The 17,521-nt window shown below is 40.6% G+C and overlaps 1 protein-coding gene across 1 annotated transcript in view; it reads left to right on the plus strand.

Annotated features, from left to right (window-relative positions):
- Positions 1-17,521, plus strand: part of ARPP21 (cAMP regulated phosphoprotein 21) — a 245,378-nt gene that overhangs the window by 437 nt on the left and 227,420 nt on the right. The gene's annotated exons all lie outside the window — the stretch shown is intronic.

The raw sequence follows: 17,521 nt of genomic DNA on the forward strand, positions 1-17,521 counted from the left end.
CTGACTGCACTGAGGTTGGGAGGAGATGCAGTGTTACTCTGCTTGAAAAGTGTTTGTCTGCTCAGTGGTAATATTGTAAAATGTTCTGCCTTCTTTCATGTGAAAATGATTCTTGAAAAATTGATAGCCTCTTCTGATAAAACTACAAAATGTCTACGTTATGTTTATTTGGAATAAAGGCTGGACAGAAGAGAGGGAGCTGGAAGGCCCATCATGCTTTACAATATCATTTATATTTTTCTATCATGCAATCGTTATCTAACAGCTAATCTCCAATTCTGTGAGCATATGCACAGCCACTAAGCAGATCAGAAGAAATTGTTTGCCACAGTATGCATGTTGGTTGAATAAAATTTCATGTGATCACCACCTGTACGTGTGCATAAACTAACAGAGGTAGCAAATCTACTGACCTGGGTTTAGCAGGCTTTCTGCAGAATGTGACAGGATTGCTGTTTGCAGTTGGTTGTTTGAAGTTGGCTGCACACATCACTTCTAAACTAGGAAAAGAGAAGCCTGAATGGCCAGTGAAAAATGGTGCAGTATTTGCTTCATTGAACAGTTATACATTACAAAAGACTGAAAAAAAAATTAGGCCTTGCCATCGTCCTAGAGAATTAGGGCCTGATCCAATGCCCATTGAAATCAATGGGAGTCTTTCCATTTACATCTCTGGGCTTTAGATCAGGCACTTAACGATGATTTTTGTCTAAGGCAGCAGTTTGTGGAAAAGAGTTTGGGCCAAATAAGTACAATTCAAAGCTGACATGAAATGTCATGTGACTGATGTCAAATGCTCCTCAGTGCATATGCCAGCTTTTATGTTTATTTGGTAATATTTGAATGTATTCTTCATGAAAGGGAGGTACTAACTTGATCTAAACATGTCACAGGTAGGCTGTTCAAGCTCTGCCAACTGTTGGCAGTTGGCTTTACAGATACTTAGATACGTATTTACTTGAAAAATTATTAACCTATGTAAGTGTGAGGTCTCATTATTGATGCCTTCATCATTCTTCCGTCTTACTGGTCAGACTCAGTTGTTGCAGAGAACCATAGAAATGAAGGGCTAGAAGGGACCTCAAGCTGTCATCAAGCCCAGAGCCCTGCACTGAGGCAGGACCAAGTAAACCTACACCATCCCTCATGGGTGTTTGTCCAACCTATTCTTAAAAACTTTCAGTGATGGGGATTCCATAGCCTCCATTAGAAGCCTATTTCAGAGTTGAAATGCCCTTATCATTAGATAGTTTTTCCTAATGTATCACTAACAAATCATCTTTGCTGGAAATTAAGCCCGTTACTTCTTGTCTTACTTTCAGTGGACATGGATAACAAAATTGTTGTCTAGTCCTGTTTTATCACATCCCTTAACATATTTGAAAACTGTAATCAGGTCCCCCCCTCAGGCTTTTTTTCTCAAGAATAAACATGCCCAGTTTTTTTAACTTTTCCTCATAGGGCAGGTTTTCTAAACCTTTTATCACTTTGTGGCTCTCCTATGGACTCTCTCCATTTTGTCCACATCTTTCCTAAAGTGTGGCACTCAGAATTGGACACAGTACTTCAGCTGAAGATTCACCACTGCCAAATAGAGTGAGACAGTTACCTCATATATCTGTCCTACAACAGTCCTGTTAATACATCCCAGAGTGTATTAACCTTTTTCGCAACTGCATCACATTGTTTGTTCCTATTCAGTTTGTGATTCACTATAACCCCAGGTCCTTTTCAGCAGTACTACCGCCTTGCAATACCATCATTCCTTAAATCAGATTGTAAGCTCTTTGCAGTATGGACCATGTCATCTTATGTGTTTGTACAGCACTTAGCATAGTGGGACCTCTTGACTGGGGCCATTTTGTATTACTATAATACTAACTAGTATCACTACAGCCTCTCCTGTGTTGATACTACTCTTGTGACATTGTGCAGTGGCTTGGTGATGTGGAGACAATGAAGACTATGATAAGTTCATCCAACTCTTTCTCCCTGGCTTAAGTCCTCAGCCAGACTTAACTCTGGCTCCCTGTATACTCCCCACCGCCCTGTCAACCTGAGTTCTATTCTCTTGCTTTCATAGGAGGGGCACAATCCACCCAGTTCTCTCTCTTCTCCTACAGCTGTTGCTAGTTCTGGAACACAGGTAGGCACTTAGCACTTAAGAGGTTAATTGCTAATTGTTTAGCAGTGAGAACGGTAATCACTGGTGACTACACCTTTAGGATGGCATTTTCAAAATACTCTCTGCAAGGGTTTAACGCTACTCCCATTGAAATCAGTGGGAGTCCAGGACTTCAATGGGAGCAGAATTAAGCCAGCGCAGAGTGCTTCTGAAAATCCCACCCATAATCACTTGGGAGAGAGATTTCAAATGTGCAAAAGGAATTTGGTGCTCAACTTCCCCTCAAAGTCGTTTGTGATTTAGGGCTTGTCTTCATGTACAGCACTACAGCAGTGCAGCTCTGTCTCTGTAGCGCTTTAGTGAAGATGCTCCTATGCTGACGGGAGAGCGTCTCTCATGGGCACAGTTAATCCACCTGCCTGAGAAGCTGTAGCTATGTCAACAGGAGAAGCTCTTCCATCAACATAGCACTGTCTACATGGGGGTTAAGTCGCTATAACTACATCGCTCAGGAGCATGGATTTTTCACACTCCTGAGAGGTATAGTTATACTGGTTATAGTTCTGTACTGTAGACCTGGCCTTAGAAAATCTCAGCTTAAGTGGTTCAAGTCAATTTGGATAAGACAGTTAGCAACTCTTGTTATGTCTCTTTTTAAAACTCAGTGGCTCAGATCCTCAGCTGTTGTAAATTAACACAGTAACCATAAATTCCGTCACTGATGACTAGACTTCATTGTCACTACATCATTTGAGGATTTGGGCCAATGGGTTTACAAAGTATCTTATGCTCAAGTGTACAGCGCAAACTATACATGTGTTGATTTGGGAGTTTAGAAGTATATCTTGTGCTAAGAAAACCAATGAAGTGGAAAAATCATGAGACAATGTAGCAGAGAGATTAAAAAGTGGTAATTTGTGTGTAATTATGTGAAATTTTCCAGAATTATGAAACTTTCAGATGAAACCTACTTCTAACCTACTTTACACACACATTTTCAAACCAACTATGAACTTAAATAAAAAGTTAGATGTGTCAAATAAATTTTACAGTAGACCTCTCAAACAGGCACAACTCTGGTGTCTCTGTCTGCTGTCTTCATAATTTTGTCTTTTATTAAAATTATGTATCCATTTCATAGAAAGTTGACCTTATGGTCTTCTAGGATATTGTATTACATTATATAGTACATTACACTCATAATTTACCCTGCCGTCATGTTCTAATAGCTTCCTGGTGTTTAGCTTGTAATAATGCTACAGTGCTTTGTGAGAAGCCTTTGCTACTGTAAACGCCTTACCTGGCCAGATTTATTTTAATTTGGTGATAAGGAAAGAGAAGAATATACCTCACTGTTAACAGTGTAAATCTCCAGGTAATGTGTGCACTGATAAATGTTGTAAGAGAGAGTCTGAGAAGGTAAAGCCAAGGAGGTCTGTGAGGAGAAAAAAAACTATTGTAAGCATCTACTATACAAATATAGGAGTTGTGTGTGTGCGCATGTGTGTAAAATTACTAAAACAGACTTGTATTTCCAAAAATGAATACTGATATAATAACAGGGACATAGTTAAACTAATCAAATGATGCGGGTTTCAGGAGTTAACCAAAGGAACAAGCAAACTACATCATCCCCAGTCATACATAGAGATCATTAAATGTGTAATGCAATGTGCATAGTAACTGCATTAGAATGTGTAAGTGTATAGGAAGGGAAAGGGTTTCTGTGTAACTTTGGATCTGTGCGGTACCCTGCATCCACCCCATGTTTAAGTCTAATCAACTCAGTGTGGCATTGCTATATGCCAAATAAAAACACCTGAATAATGAAGTCTGGAGTCAAACTGAGTTCTTGGAAATCCAAGTTTAAAAAAAAGGTCACGAGGGAAATCCCAACACATTGTTTTTAATAGGACAGCTCCTTTCGTCTCTGCAACAGGCATTCGGCTGATAATTCTGCCCCCTTCCCTATAGCTGCTGCCAGGAGACAGATCAGAGCAAGGGAGATTACTCCTGCCAATGTGGCAGCTGGGAGAAGAAATGAAGGATAGATTTTCTATGTGATTTTTTTTTTCATAGATATAGTTCTGTATGTTACCAGTTGTGGGTGGAGACATTGGTGGTTGGAGAGTGACACGATGGAAAACAATCAAATCCAGACATGAGGGTTCTTGCTAGCAGTTTCCAGTGCAGTATAAAGGACTAAAGTGGGAGGCTAGGTGATGACCAGTGATGGATGACATTGAGACTGCAGAGAAAAATGATCCAACAGTTTGTCGGACACAGTAGAAAAATATCTGGATAGAAGTGAAGAGGAATAGATATATTCATATTGCTGTAGATCCTCTAGGCCATATTGCATTTAAAATACTTCCTGATCAAGTAGAGAGGCAGGAACTTTTGTTTGTAATAACTATGCACTGATAAAGTTGTGTTTGCTGCATATAGTCTATAATCCAAGGCTAGTTTGGACCTGAACCACGCATGAGAGCACAGTTGTCATAGTTAGGGTTGCAAAACAGTTTCTGCTGTATTATAGTATTGCCAAGAGGCTGGGGCTCCGTTGTGCCAGACAGATATATATATATATATATATATATATATATATTTGGAACTTTTCGTGGTTTTGGGTGAATTTTTTTAATGCTCAATCTCTGTCTGACAGGAAGTACAATATAGGCCTGCTGCTTCTTCTACAAGGATTGGTTCTGTAATTCATTACATTTACTACTAATGGGCAAATAATTTTTTAAGAGTAGTTGAATAGATACATTGTGAAATTCATCAATATATAGTACTTGAAAATCTAGTTATTTTATCATTCCAATTCTACAGCGTGGCAAATGTGTATTGTTTAATTGTTGAAAAATATTCAGAATTAACTGGGATACATTTGTTTATTTTGTAAAATAGCTCCTAAGGTCTGATCCAGAACCCATTGAAGTCAATGGAAGAATGTCTTTTTCTCAATTTTTCTTAAAAATCTAAAAAATTCCATGCTGAAAAATATTTTAAAAGAAACTTTAAGGTAGAAAGAAAAGTGGTCAGGAAATGCCTAAGTTAAGGTGGTCTATGTAGCGTTAACACTCCCCCCCTCCCCTTATATGTATGCATTATACAATAATACCCTAATTTTATATGATCACATACTTTTTATTTTCTTCTAGGACCTTCCAGTCAGCAATCAGGTAGGATGACACAGAGGTTCTCAAACTGGACGGTGCGGAATGTATTCTTGGGGGTTGTGAGAAGCTTTAGGAGAGTGGTGGTTGCTGGCCAGGTGCCCGGCTCTGAAGGCAGAGTCGCCGCCAGCAGCAGCGGAGAAGGATGGCATGGTAAGGTATTGCCACCCTTTCTTCTGCAGGCTGCTAGTGGTGGCACTGCCTTCTGTCCTGGGCTCCTGGCCAACAGCTGCTGCTCTCCACTCTGCCTTCTGAGCTGGGCAGCCGTATGTGTACTTTGTGTGGTGGGAGCGATGGGGAGGGGACATAAACAACGACAGACACAAAGGAGGGGGCAGGGAGGCGTGATCAAATTAGTTTGAGAACTTCTGGGATGGTGCGCAGTGAGCAAGGCACGGACATGTAATGAATGAGACAGATCCTGCAGAACTGTGCCTTATTTTGAGATCAATTCTGTTTACAGTTGTTACGGTTTAGATCCAGAGTATCGCTGAAATTACACAAGGGTAACTGAGAGTTCAGTTGGGCCCTTGGTGGCCAGGATGGATGGTGTGTAGTGAATGAGGTAAGGGTTCAGAGGACTGCAATGGGACTATGAGAACTGCTTGTGCGACTAAAGGGTATGCACAATCAGGAGCTCCGTGAATGTGGTACTTTGTGAGTGTGTATGTGTGAGAGTGTTTTACATGTTAAGAAAAAGAGCAACATCATTTCAAAGGCTTCTTGCTTCCTACATATTATCTATTTGGCTATCAGCTGTGGGTTTTGCATGGGTTTTTTTGTGATGGACATAGTGACGTGATTGATTTTATGACAGTAGGCTACAGCCTAATCGTGACTGCATGGACAAGCCAGCATCTTGCACTTTAACTGCTGTCTCTTTCTTGTGCAAAACAAGACCATTTTTGTTTTCTTGTACAAATAGCACCAATCTGTTGGCTCAGAGTGATTGGATAGACTCTACTTTATTGTATTCTGTGATATAACTAGTAAGACAATACTAACTGAATTGTAGGACTATTCATTCTAGTATTGGCATGCTAGGATTATATTGCAGGACTTTCAGACCACTAAAGTACACATTACTCCTGTAATGTAGTTTCCATAGTGTTTCATTACATTCCACACTCATTAAATCCTTAGTCTTTGGAGTCCTACATTTAATGATCATATAACTGTTCTAGTACAGTTAATTCTAATGTGGGCAAATGTAGCTGGTAATCAAGGCTATGTGATTTTGTGTAAGAAAGGAAATGGGTGTGGGGGGAGATAATTATATTTAGAATGGAATGGTTCCAAAATTTTATTTCAAAATTATAATAATCTGATAGAGAAGTGAAAACAGTTATCTAGATTCTAAATAACAATTGTAATATTTAGCTCTTAATAGTGCTTCTCAGTCATAGATCTCAAAGCACTTTACAAAGGGCAAGTAAGTATTATTAGCTCCATTTTACAGATGGGGAAACCTGAGGCACCAAGAAGGAAAGTGACTTGCTCAAGGTCACAAATGAAGTCAGAAAGAGGATCCAAACCAGGTCTTCAGATTCCCATTGCAGTGCTCTATTAACTGTCTTTCCATATTTGAGGATATATAAAGCTTCCCCCTCCATTGCTGTGAAATATTTCTAAAAATAGGCATCTTGCTGAATGACCTAAGAGAAAACAGTCCCAGATTTTGCCCTCAGAGCTGTGCATGAATATCTGAGAGCAGTAGTTGAGCCTTGACACTTTGTTTTGCTGACACTGCAGCAGCAAATGAAAACAACAAACTATTCCCAGAGCTGCCCAGACATTGTTGGTGCCGATGAATAAGTAAAGGTTATTTGTCATGACAAGGTGCTACTTGTATATTACGTTTAAGCTATTGTTGTTAAACAAGAAAATCTCTGCTGATCCTAGTTTCACTTAAAAAATACAGCAAAAAAATCAATATTTCCAAAATGGAAAAAAATATAAAATTCATAAGGAATTTTTTTGTCAAACTGCTAAGAAAATGGAGAATAAATACAAATATCCCTCCACCTCCCACCCAATAAAAATATTCCTTCACAGCTAAGGTCTGGGTATTATCTTCTGTCATAAAGAATAACTGTATGGGGTTTTTCCACACTCAACCTTCAAGAGAGCAGATAAAAAATAGTGTCGGATCAAGCCAATAAATTTAGGTGAGAGAGAAGCTGATTTGAACAATCTCTCTTTTTATTCAAGGCCCTGGATGACTCTTTTTTCAAAGACGTTGCATAAGGGCCCCATTGTTTGTCAGTGAAGAGGAGAGCTGGAGATATTAGAGCAGGAATAGTCACTTTGCTGGCACCATTCCCTGAAAAGGTCTTGTTATGTCTGTTGGAAAAATCACAGAGCGATAATATTGAGAGTTTCAACATCTAGGCCCCAATTCAGCAAGGTATTTAAGCAGATGCCTTGTTTTAAGCACGAGTAGTTCCACTGAACTTAATGTGCCCAAAGTAAGGCACGTGCATAAGTATCTTGCTGAATCATGCCCTTATTCTAATTAGTTTTGGAGGAAGAGGAAGGAAGGTTCAGGCAATCAGTTAATGGCAGTATGATTGTTTAGTGCCAGAGAGGAAGGACAGGTTCTCTGGAGTAGCACAGAGGAGTATTGGGGTGAATATTGTAGTACAACAAATATATCAGCAAAACCTCATGATGAACATGACACTGACTGATCTAAAAGAATTGACATGGATGCCTGACCATCCATGGTCAGGCATCATCCATGCACACAACTAAGTGCGTATCTGTGCAGTATACAAGTCTGAAACCAGACTAGTTAGGAAATCTGAGGACTTGTCTCATCACAGCCTCCTTGACAAACTTTTCCCCAACAGAGGAGATGCAGAGCAGGTCAATATCTGGCCTGATTTTCAATTGAGCTGGTTCCTGGAGCACAGGACTCAGCAATGTTTATGGTAAGGAAAACTGGAACCTTGCCCTCTATTGAGGAGGCATTAATAACTCTAAAGTGAATTCGCTTTTCCCCACCAGCATTCACCAGCCAGGAAGGAGATGGGTATGAATTATAAGGTTTTTTGGGGACAAAGTTCCTACTGCACTGCCAGAGTCTTCATGGTGTCATTGACCAGAAATCAAGCAGAAAATTCCTCCCCTCCCACCATGTCACCTAGAGATGGAAGCAGACAGCTAGGTCTGATTTGAATAATTCTATCCACAAGGTAACACAGCAAGAAAGAGTTGATGATTTTCACTTAGTAAAGGTAGGACAGATTAAGCAGGCTACCCACCGCCTGCAAAAGATCCACTGTTCATGATATTGCTGATGCCTGGGTAGAGTCAAAGAAAGTCATCTTTGCATCCTGCACAGCCACAACATGAGATTTCAGAAAGTCTGTATGGTACAGTTGTTCAAATCTGGCACAGGATTCATGCCACTGACTCTTTAATTGTCCTTCCTGGCAGGTCATCTATTTCAGGTCATCAGTAAAGCATGGTGACATTATGAGGAACAGAATGATCTCTGCACCTCCTAGGAGCAGAACCATAATTTGCACAGTCCACATCTACGTATCCTTTTCTGTTGTATGGAACAGCTTCCGTATTGCACTGATACTTGCATCAAAAACACAGTGCAGCATTTGCTAGGTGTGAGAAATGTAGCTTTTCAGTGCAACCACATAAGGAATGCTGCTTATGAAGCTACCTGGGCAATTAACATTTTTTTGTCAAGGGAAATGGAGCCCAGGGACAAATGCCAACTGACAACCTTCCTACAAACAGCATTATTACACGAACATTTAGGGAATATCAGTGTAGTGCCGCCTGTCACTAAAAAATCTACATAATCAGCCTGACCCAGACTGTTTGTTTTTGCAGCAGCCATGGAAACACCTGATCTATTTGTAGTTGTAGTGTGAGTGGCAGTTAACAGAAGGAGGGAGATAGAGAGGACTATTGGGATTATTTGAACTGCAGTGCCTTTTTCTTTTAGATCAAATGCTTGCTTGAGTGACAGATGGATAGGAAGGATGGCCTAGGAGATAGTACACTGAATTAGGCCATGGGAGCTCTGAGTTCAATTGCTGATTTAGCTGCAGACTTTCTGCATGACTTTGGACAAATCATTTGCCCTCTGCCCCACCTGTAAAATACCCCATGACAGTGTTGTCAGAGTAAAATCACTTGTAAATGTTAGTATATTCTTTTCTTGCCTGGTATTTCCAAAGATCTGTCTAAAACTTTTCCCCAAGTTTTATGAGAATTCACTTCTCCATCAGCTTGACTGTACAGTACTTCAATACTGCTGCAACATTCATCTCTGAAATGGCTGTTGCATAGAAACTTGTCTGACATATCCTGAATAGGATTGAAGAGGAGTATGGTTCTATGATATATTGTACCACATTGTTCTATTTTTCTCTCTGACTCTCACACAGACAAACAATTTAAATTTCCTGGTCACTGCCCTCCTGTTACAACAGCAATGAATACGGGAGTGAACAGCATAAAGTAATTTGATCACTATTGGACGGGGGGGGTGGATGAGGTGCTACAAGTTAGAGCACCAAGTAGAGCAGGAAATTTCACCTAATTGAAACTCCCAAGATGTTTACTTGTCAAGAGTCTCTAATGGTAGCACACAGCTTTATAAGTTAGCAAAACATGGGCAAACCAGATGTCCTTGATGATCTTAGAAATCCTTTGCCAATTTTCATTGGTCTTCTCCAACCACTGAGGATGTAGCTACACTGCTGAGAGAAATTGGTACTGTACCAATATAAAAAGACAGTTAAGATAGGCATTGAAATGCCCTGGAATGAAGAGTAGCCAGCATTAAAGGAGAAAGAGAGCCTGTTGGAGAAAGACACTAGACCCTAATTGTAAAGATTGACTGTGCAGATACAAGATAATCACAGTGTATATTAAGAATGAAAGGATCTAAATGCTTTAAAAATCTGCTGGAGAATCTTCAGGAAGAAAGCACCTTTGCATTTGAAAATGGTGTCTTTAGTAGGCCAATGGCATCTGGTTAATACCAATAGCATCAGACTTCAGGAATGCAAACACAGTAGCTCTGTAAGAATAAAGCCTTCTCCACCTCTTTGTTTTGGTGGTGTGTTACAACATTATTTATGTACTAGCATGTAACACTTTTCACTCTTGAAATGCATTCACAAGGTTTGGCTGAGAACCAAACCCTGCAAGTTCAGGTTCACAAACACCATCTGTCTTCTCCCTCTCCCCTGCCAGTCAGTTCTTGGTTACAGTTATGCCTGTTAGTGCTTAACAGTGGACCTCCCTACCATGCTTCTGGGGCCATCTGCCCAGGTCTTCAGGAAGTTCTGAGGAACTATCTTCTGCAGCAGCTTGCATGGCGGAATGCTGGCATCTAAAGATTATTGTCTTCTCTTACCACATAATTTTCTTCTGAGGGTCGGGAAGTGCCTGTTCCCAAACTGGATGAGCAGGAAAATGCTCCCACTGCCAACCTGCTCCCTATTGAACCAGTGGAGTCCATCCCCTAATCCTGAGCATGTCTAGTAGGGAATCTCCAGGGGTTCCCTAGCAACTCCACATTAGGTTGGTAGGACTTCTTTGCTGTAGTATGTAGTTACACGTGCCCCTACCCTCACCCGGCTCAAGCATTCAGGATCTGGCTGTCAGTGAGAAACGCTTATGATTTCTCACCTCTACTGTCCTATGCAATGGGTACTTTCTGAAATACCCCTCAAAGATCTGTATAGGGCTTAGAAGAGGCAATGGCTCTTGCCTGCAGTCTCCAAAGAAAGCACTATAAGCATCTCAAGGCAAATCTGTGGCATTTAGTAGGTCCCCTGGGGAGTCGGGGGAATGAAAGGAAGGAATTCTGTGGTCTGTGTAAGGGGGGGAGGGGGAGAGAGAGAGAGAGATATGTAGGCCAGTGCAAATAGAATCCATCTAAGTTCAAGAACCAGTACCTGGGCTGAGATTTGCATATAAAAGAGTACCACAAACGAAATCTGATTTTCTAATAGTTTCTAGGTTGTATGCCAGCCTGTTGCTCTACCTTATTGTGGAGATCTCTAAAGGCCTTTAATACTCCAGGATCCTCTTCACTATCTGCTATTTAATAGCAACATTTCAGGACAGGAAGCAGAAAGAATACCAGTGGGAAATGAGTGGAGTTTAGGTAAGCAGTTTAGGTAAGAGTTTAGGTAAGCAGATTTGCCCCCTTCTTTTTCCTTCCTGCCCTTGGACCACTGTTTTTAATGGTGCTAAGTGACAGCCACCCACTATATATTAAGAGTGTGACATGGTAGTTAAATGAAAGCAACTTTTTAAAAATTTTTTGTTCATTTTGCCACATTGGTAGAAAAGTTCAGTCTGGTTTCACTTCACATGAATTTAAAATATACACAGCTCTCTCATGAAGTCATCTCTTTCTGAATTAATGTAGTATTAAAAATTACCTGTAGCCTGCAGTATTAGATTTGCACATTGGGTATATTCTGAAGTCCAATATGTCTGTAATTCCACTGTTTGGGGTAGTTTGTATCACGTTGTTTCTTTCAGTAGGAAATCCACTTCAGCGCTCTATCATCAGACAAGAACATTTTCCCAGACATGCACCAACATTTTATCCTGACACAATCTGGCCTATTTTTCTTGGCCTGTGACACTCAGGCCATGGCTACACTACATCTTATGTCAACATAACTTATATTGCTCAGAGATGCAAATAAACCATCCCCTGAGCCATATAAGTTACACTGACATAAGTGCCAGTATGGACAGCGCTGTGTCAGCAGCAGAGCTTCTCCCACCATCATAGCTACCATCTCTCACGGAGGTGGCTTGATTATGGCAACAGGAGAGCTCTATGTGTAGACAAGCCCTCAGATAAACATCATTCCCACCTGGAAACTTTGGAGCAGCAGTATCAACAGAAAAAACAAAGGCAGCAATTGAGCCGGCTGACTTATTCTCTTGCCCTGAATGCCTACTTGGGTTTTGGAGACTAGTTACATAACATTTTCTATCTTTGCAGTACTGCTGAGTGAATTTCAAGGCCCAGGGGATGTTTAACACTAAGCCCTGGATCGCCTTAGCCCATCCAGTTGTAACTCATAGAGAGTAAATACAATTTATCAGGACTGTCAAGAAATTGCTGCCAAATTGAATTTCTTCCTAAACCAGTTATTCTGAAGTAACTCTTGGCTGAGAAGTTTTTAACACATTTCTAACTAGATCAGCTCTGTTAGTAAGAGACTGCCTGTCATAATGACCTGGGAAGATCATTTCCAGATCCTTGACCAGGATTTTGCAATGACCAAGAGACTGTCCCCAGAAAACTTACTTGCATTTTTACAATGATAGATAGATGGGTGCTTAGTGAGCCAGATCTTCCCATGGTGTAAATCAAGATAGCTCCATTGAAGTTAATGCACTGAGTTAAGTTTATACCATGTGGATAATCATGTTATGCGGTCATGATCTATAAAGCTGATAACTACATACCTCAAAACGTAGTGTTGGCATTTTTTCCTTCAAAGAGATCCTGATATCTGGGGACTGGAGCTCGGTGAGCTATCAAACTATTTATGTGTTGATTTTAGCCCTTTATTTTCTACTCACAATGTAGTCACAGAACAGACTTTGATTTATAATGTATTTGTTGTTCCTAATTTTGGCTCCAGCTATTCCACCTATGGATTGATCTCTGACGGTTGTTCATAATGTATGTTTGGTTATCTAAGTCACATGATTATTTTTTTTTGCAAATGTGAAATAACACAAAATGAAAAAGAACAAAACTACATAAAACAAAAACCTCATCCCACAGAAGCAGATCCTGTGGCTCCTGACCTACAGGGCTGGGCTGAGTGCCATACAGATTTGGCCCAGCTACCCCTCTGTCATGACCCAGGGGCAGCCAGGCCAAATTTGAGTGAGTGGTGTTGCAACCTGGTGCACAGGGGCTGTCATCAGGGCTGGATTTAGAGGCAAGCAACTGCCTGGGGTGCTGGGTTTGGGGATGCTGGGTTCAGGGTGCTGTTTTTGTTATTAGTGACAAAAGGGAAAATAGAATGTTTTGAAGTAAAATGATGCAAGTATTCCGTGTGTGGATTCATTTTTTTCACTAACCTGATAGAATATTCTGGACCTTTGTAGAATCTCATGGAACCTTCCAGGCTGTCTGAGAACTACATTTTCCTTGAACCTCCTAGAATGTTGTCAGCCATGCCCTCACGGGTATATAAGGGACAGGATGTCACCACTCAGTCAGTGAGATATAGGAACAAAATGAAGTGAGGGCCCAGCTGCAATATTGCTAACCTTGTTATATTATGTAATTGTGAAAGTGTATTTGTGGGGGGACAGGGGTTGCCAAAATGGAGGGGGGGGACACAGAAGATTCTCCTCACCTTGGTGCCATTTGGTCTAGGACTGGCCCTGATTGTCACGAGGGAGAGGTGGCCAGGCCAAATGGGAGGGATGACTGGGCAAAACCGGAGCAACACTGTGACCCTGTGTGCCTGATCACAATGTCTGGAGTGGGGAGCCAATCCCAGCCACATACAACAGAAGCTGCCACCGTGAAGTGAATCAGGAGTGGGTTTGCTTTGCAGCCACCACTGCCCAGCATCCCGCTTGCCAGGGACAGGACTCAGGCCTCCCACCCTGCAGGGCAGGAGAAAATGAAATAACATGAAATTCTCAAAAATTAAAATGAAATGTTATAAGAAATAAAAAGAATTTCAAGAGGCTCTACAAATGATATTGTTTCTGCTCCCTAATTGATGACTGAAACTATATGAAGAGGGAGTGAGCATGTCCAAAGGAAATAGTGCAAATCCATATTTGCAGCTGATGAATACCCTGGTTCACATACAAATGTGTATTTACATGAAGGACAGAGAGTCCTCAAATAAATATTGATTTGCATGAATGTTCACAAAAGGGACCATGAACTTGATTGAACCAACAGCTATTTGCAACTGACACAAATCTTTGTTGATGATGTTTTTGCAGTATTTGCTCAGCTCTACCTGGGACATAATACTTCCTTTTTTTTTAGTTCAGCTACTTGAAGCTGTGCCCAGTGGCTCCATAAGGGACCTGGTTCAAGTCTCTGCTGCAAACAGTGTATGGGTTTCACAGATGTCAAGTCCAACCATAAATTCTCTGAGGTGGGCAACGATTCCATTTTTCGGTTAAATTTGCTCAAGAGGTCTGTCTGCCCAATGGCTGAATACAAGTGACAAATTCAAAATGTATCATTAAAAATCAAGAAACAAACAAACAAACAAAAAAGCAGCTCACGGACTCATTTCTGACATGAGATTACTTAAAATAGTGATTAAACTATAACAATCGAGAGAGCACCCTTACTTAATTTTTCTTTTGTTTTGATTTATATTTATCCCATTAAGAACATGGCATGAAGCTACCCATGTGCTATATGACTCTTATATTAAGCACACAACTGCTACAGAGAGGAAATTAGAGAGACAATGTGAGTGATAGCTTTTAATGGACCAGCTTCTGTTGGTGAGAGACACAAGCTTTCAAGCCACACAGAGTTCTTCTTCAGGTCTGGAAAGGTACTCCTAATGTCATAGCGAAATGCAAGGTGGAACAGATCGTTTAGCATAAGTGGTTAGCACAGATTGTAAGGGATCATTCAAAGTAGAGTGGCTCATTAACACCTCTGCAGTCCTAGGATAAAAAGAGGGAGTTAGTGGGTTACAGTAGATTGTTGTCATAAGCCATAAATCCAGTGTCTCTGTTCAGTCCACGATTTTTAGTGTCTAGCAAAGTTATGAATTAAGCTCCCAGTCTTGTCTCTGGAAAGCATTGTGCAGGTTTCCTTTGAGGATGAGGACTGATAGGTCAGACATAGAGGGATCGCTTTGTGGAAAGTGTTCACCCACAGGGGATAGGGTGTTTTTGTCTTTTATCATTTTCCTGTGTGAAGTCATTCCAGAGTGTAGTGATTGTCTGATTTACCCACATAGTTGTTGGGGCATTTAGGATGAGGTATACGATGTGATAGGCATGTGTAGGCTCCATGGATCTTGAAAGGTGTGTTTGGTGGAGGGGGTATTGATCATTGTAGCAGTGGAGATATGCCTGCAGAGAGGAAATATTTATTAAAGCTTCTGAGAGTAGAACAAAGACATGATGTGCTTTATCCCAGTCTGCAACCAACACATTGCCAGCAAGCACTCATATGGAATGGTATGTGCTACATACTAGTCCTACACAAGAGGCCATTGTCATCAGATAAATGGTACACATGAAGCTATACGGTTAGAAGCAGTTGAGATCTCTTGCTCTGCTCCTTGAGTTAAAGGAGAAGTTCTGTTAGCTTTTAGTAGTATTGGGGCTTATATGGGTTTACATACTCTTTGTGGGTACACTAGAAATAGGATCTGGCCCTAACAGTGAGCTCTTTGGGGCAGGGACTGCCTTTTTGTTCTGTTTGGACAGTGGTTAGTTCAGTGGGGTCCTGGTCCATGACTAGGCCTTTTAGGTGCTTCCACCTTACACATAATAAATAATGCTAATAATAATTTCCAAATATTTGTTAAATGTATTAAAAAGAATTGTCCACTCATAGTAAACTCATACCGATCCTTCTTTTGGGTAGCTATCTAGATTCTACCCACTGTGTTTAGAAAAATAAATAAATAAAGCAGAACCTTTGTTTTAGTTCATGTTGACTTATTCTGTCATACTATATAATCCAACATCAAACATTACTTTAGACACATGCCTAGCCTAGTTTCACTCAAAGCACGCCAAATGCTTCTCTGCTTGAGGGCATCAGAAAGACCTCTTGGGTAATTTGTTTCCAGCCAAGAGATATTAGTGTTTCTATGTGATAAACTGTTGTTTTTGTTTTATCTTCCCATGGCATTAACATTTCCAGTGTGACACACACAGATGAATGAGATGGTTGCGAAACTGAACAGCAAACAGCACAGTGAAAATTGAGATGTGGGATGAAGCAACGAGATCCATCTTTTGAGACATGAACATGCACCGTGTGTGCAGGATGTTATGCTGTGCAGTCTCCCTTATCGGCTGGCTGTGTGACAGATGTACTGCTCATGCCAGTCATGACCTGTTACTATGAAAGACTAGCCTTTTCAAGTGGTGATCTGTTACACAAGCCTCAACGTACTTCCAAAAGATGTCACACGTATCGACAGCATGATTACATTGTAGGTGAACTGTTTTTGTAGTTTGACAACAGCATCATTAGTTATTTAAGTTGTAGCTTTTTAAGCACCTGTGGCAAGTAATGGGAATTTAAATTCTTTTGATAAAGAATTTTATTTATAATTAGTCTTGCTACATAATGAGCTTCAAACGCAGGAGGCTTACCATTAACTGCTGACTCACAGCATTACCGTAAAACTGAGGGTCATATATTCATTGCAGTTAGAGCATGAATTCTAGAAACAAATCCCTTGGGTTGAGTTCTCACTGTGCTTTTAGTGTGATCAAGTCTTCTGTGCCTGACGGTAAACACATAGGACGTGGAAGAGCTTTTATTTTTTATTGCTCTTCCTCTACAGCTTCAAGTGGAAGATAGGATGACTTTTTAATATTGCTAGAATGTTTGACCCTTTTCAGCTGGGTGCTGTCAGAAGCAGCTGCAGATTTAAAAGAAAGGAGCACATTTCTGGAAATTTGCTATTCTGTAAGAGGTGCAGGGTACTGCAGGGTGAGCTGCTGATGTCTATTTAATACTTTTATAATATAACAGTATTCAAAGCCAGTATGTGGGTGGGGGTGGTTTTCTTCTCCTTAGCAGTTTTGTTTGTTTTTATATGATCACCACCCTTACCACCTGCCCTTCCGTGCATAGCATTTCATCATGCGAATGTAAGAGTTCAATGTAACATCCAGAGTTTGAGCTAGCTGTGCATGCTTTTTATCGTAGAGCTACAGATTCCCTTCAGATAATATAGGAGGAGTCAACTTACTGGTATCTTACTTACTAGTACAGTGGTATCTTAGCCACATTTAATTGGTATGTGCTGCTGCTGTCAGCAACATAGGGGTTGTTAATAATTAATCCTTACAATATCCTTGTGAAATATTTTCTCTATTTTAAAGACACACAGAATGTTAGGATGAAAACTAGTATTTTACTGCCTGGGTTCCAGTCCCATGTACATAGCACTAACCCATGCTGCCTCTTTTCTGGCTGTGTAAACCTGTCTGTCTTGCTTTTACTTAT

Source organism: Emydura macquarii, unplaced genomic scaffold (assembly GCF_026122565.2).
Source record: "Emydura macquarii macquarii isolate MOO-44397 ecotype Brisbane River unplaced genomic scaffold, CSIRO-AGI_Emac_v2 contig_2321, whole genome shotgun sequence".
In the NCBI taxonomy this organism is placed as follows: Eukaryota; Metazoa; Chordata; order Testudines; family Chelidae; genus Emydura; species Emydura macquarii.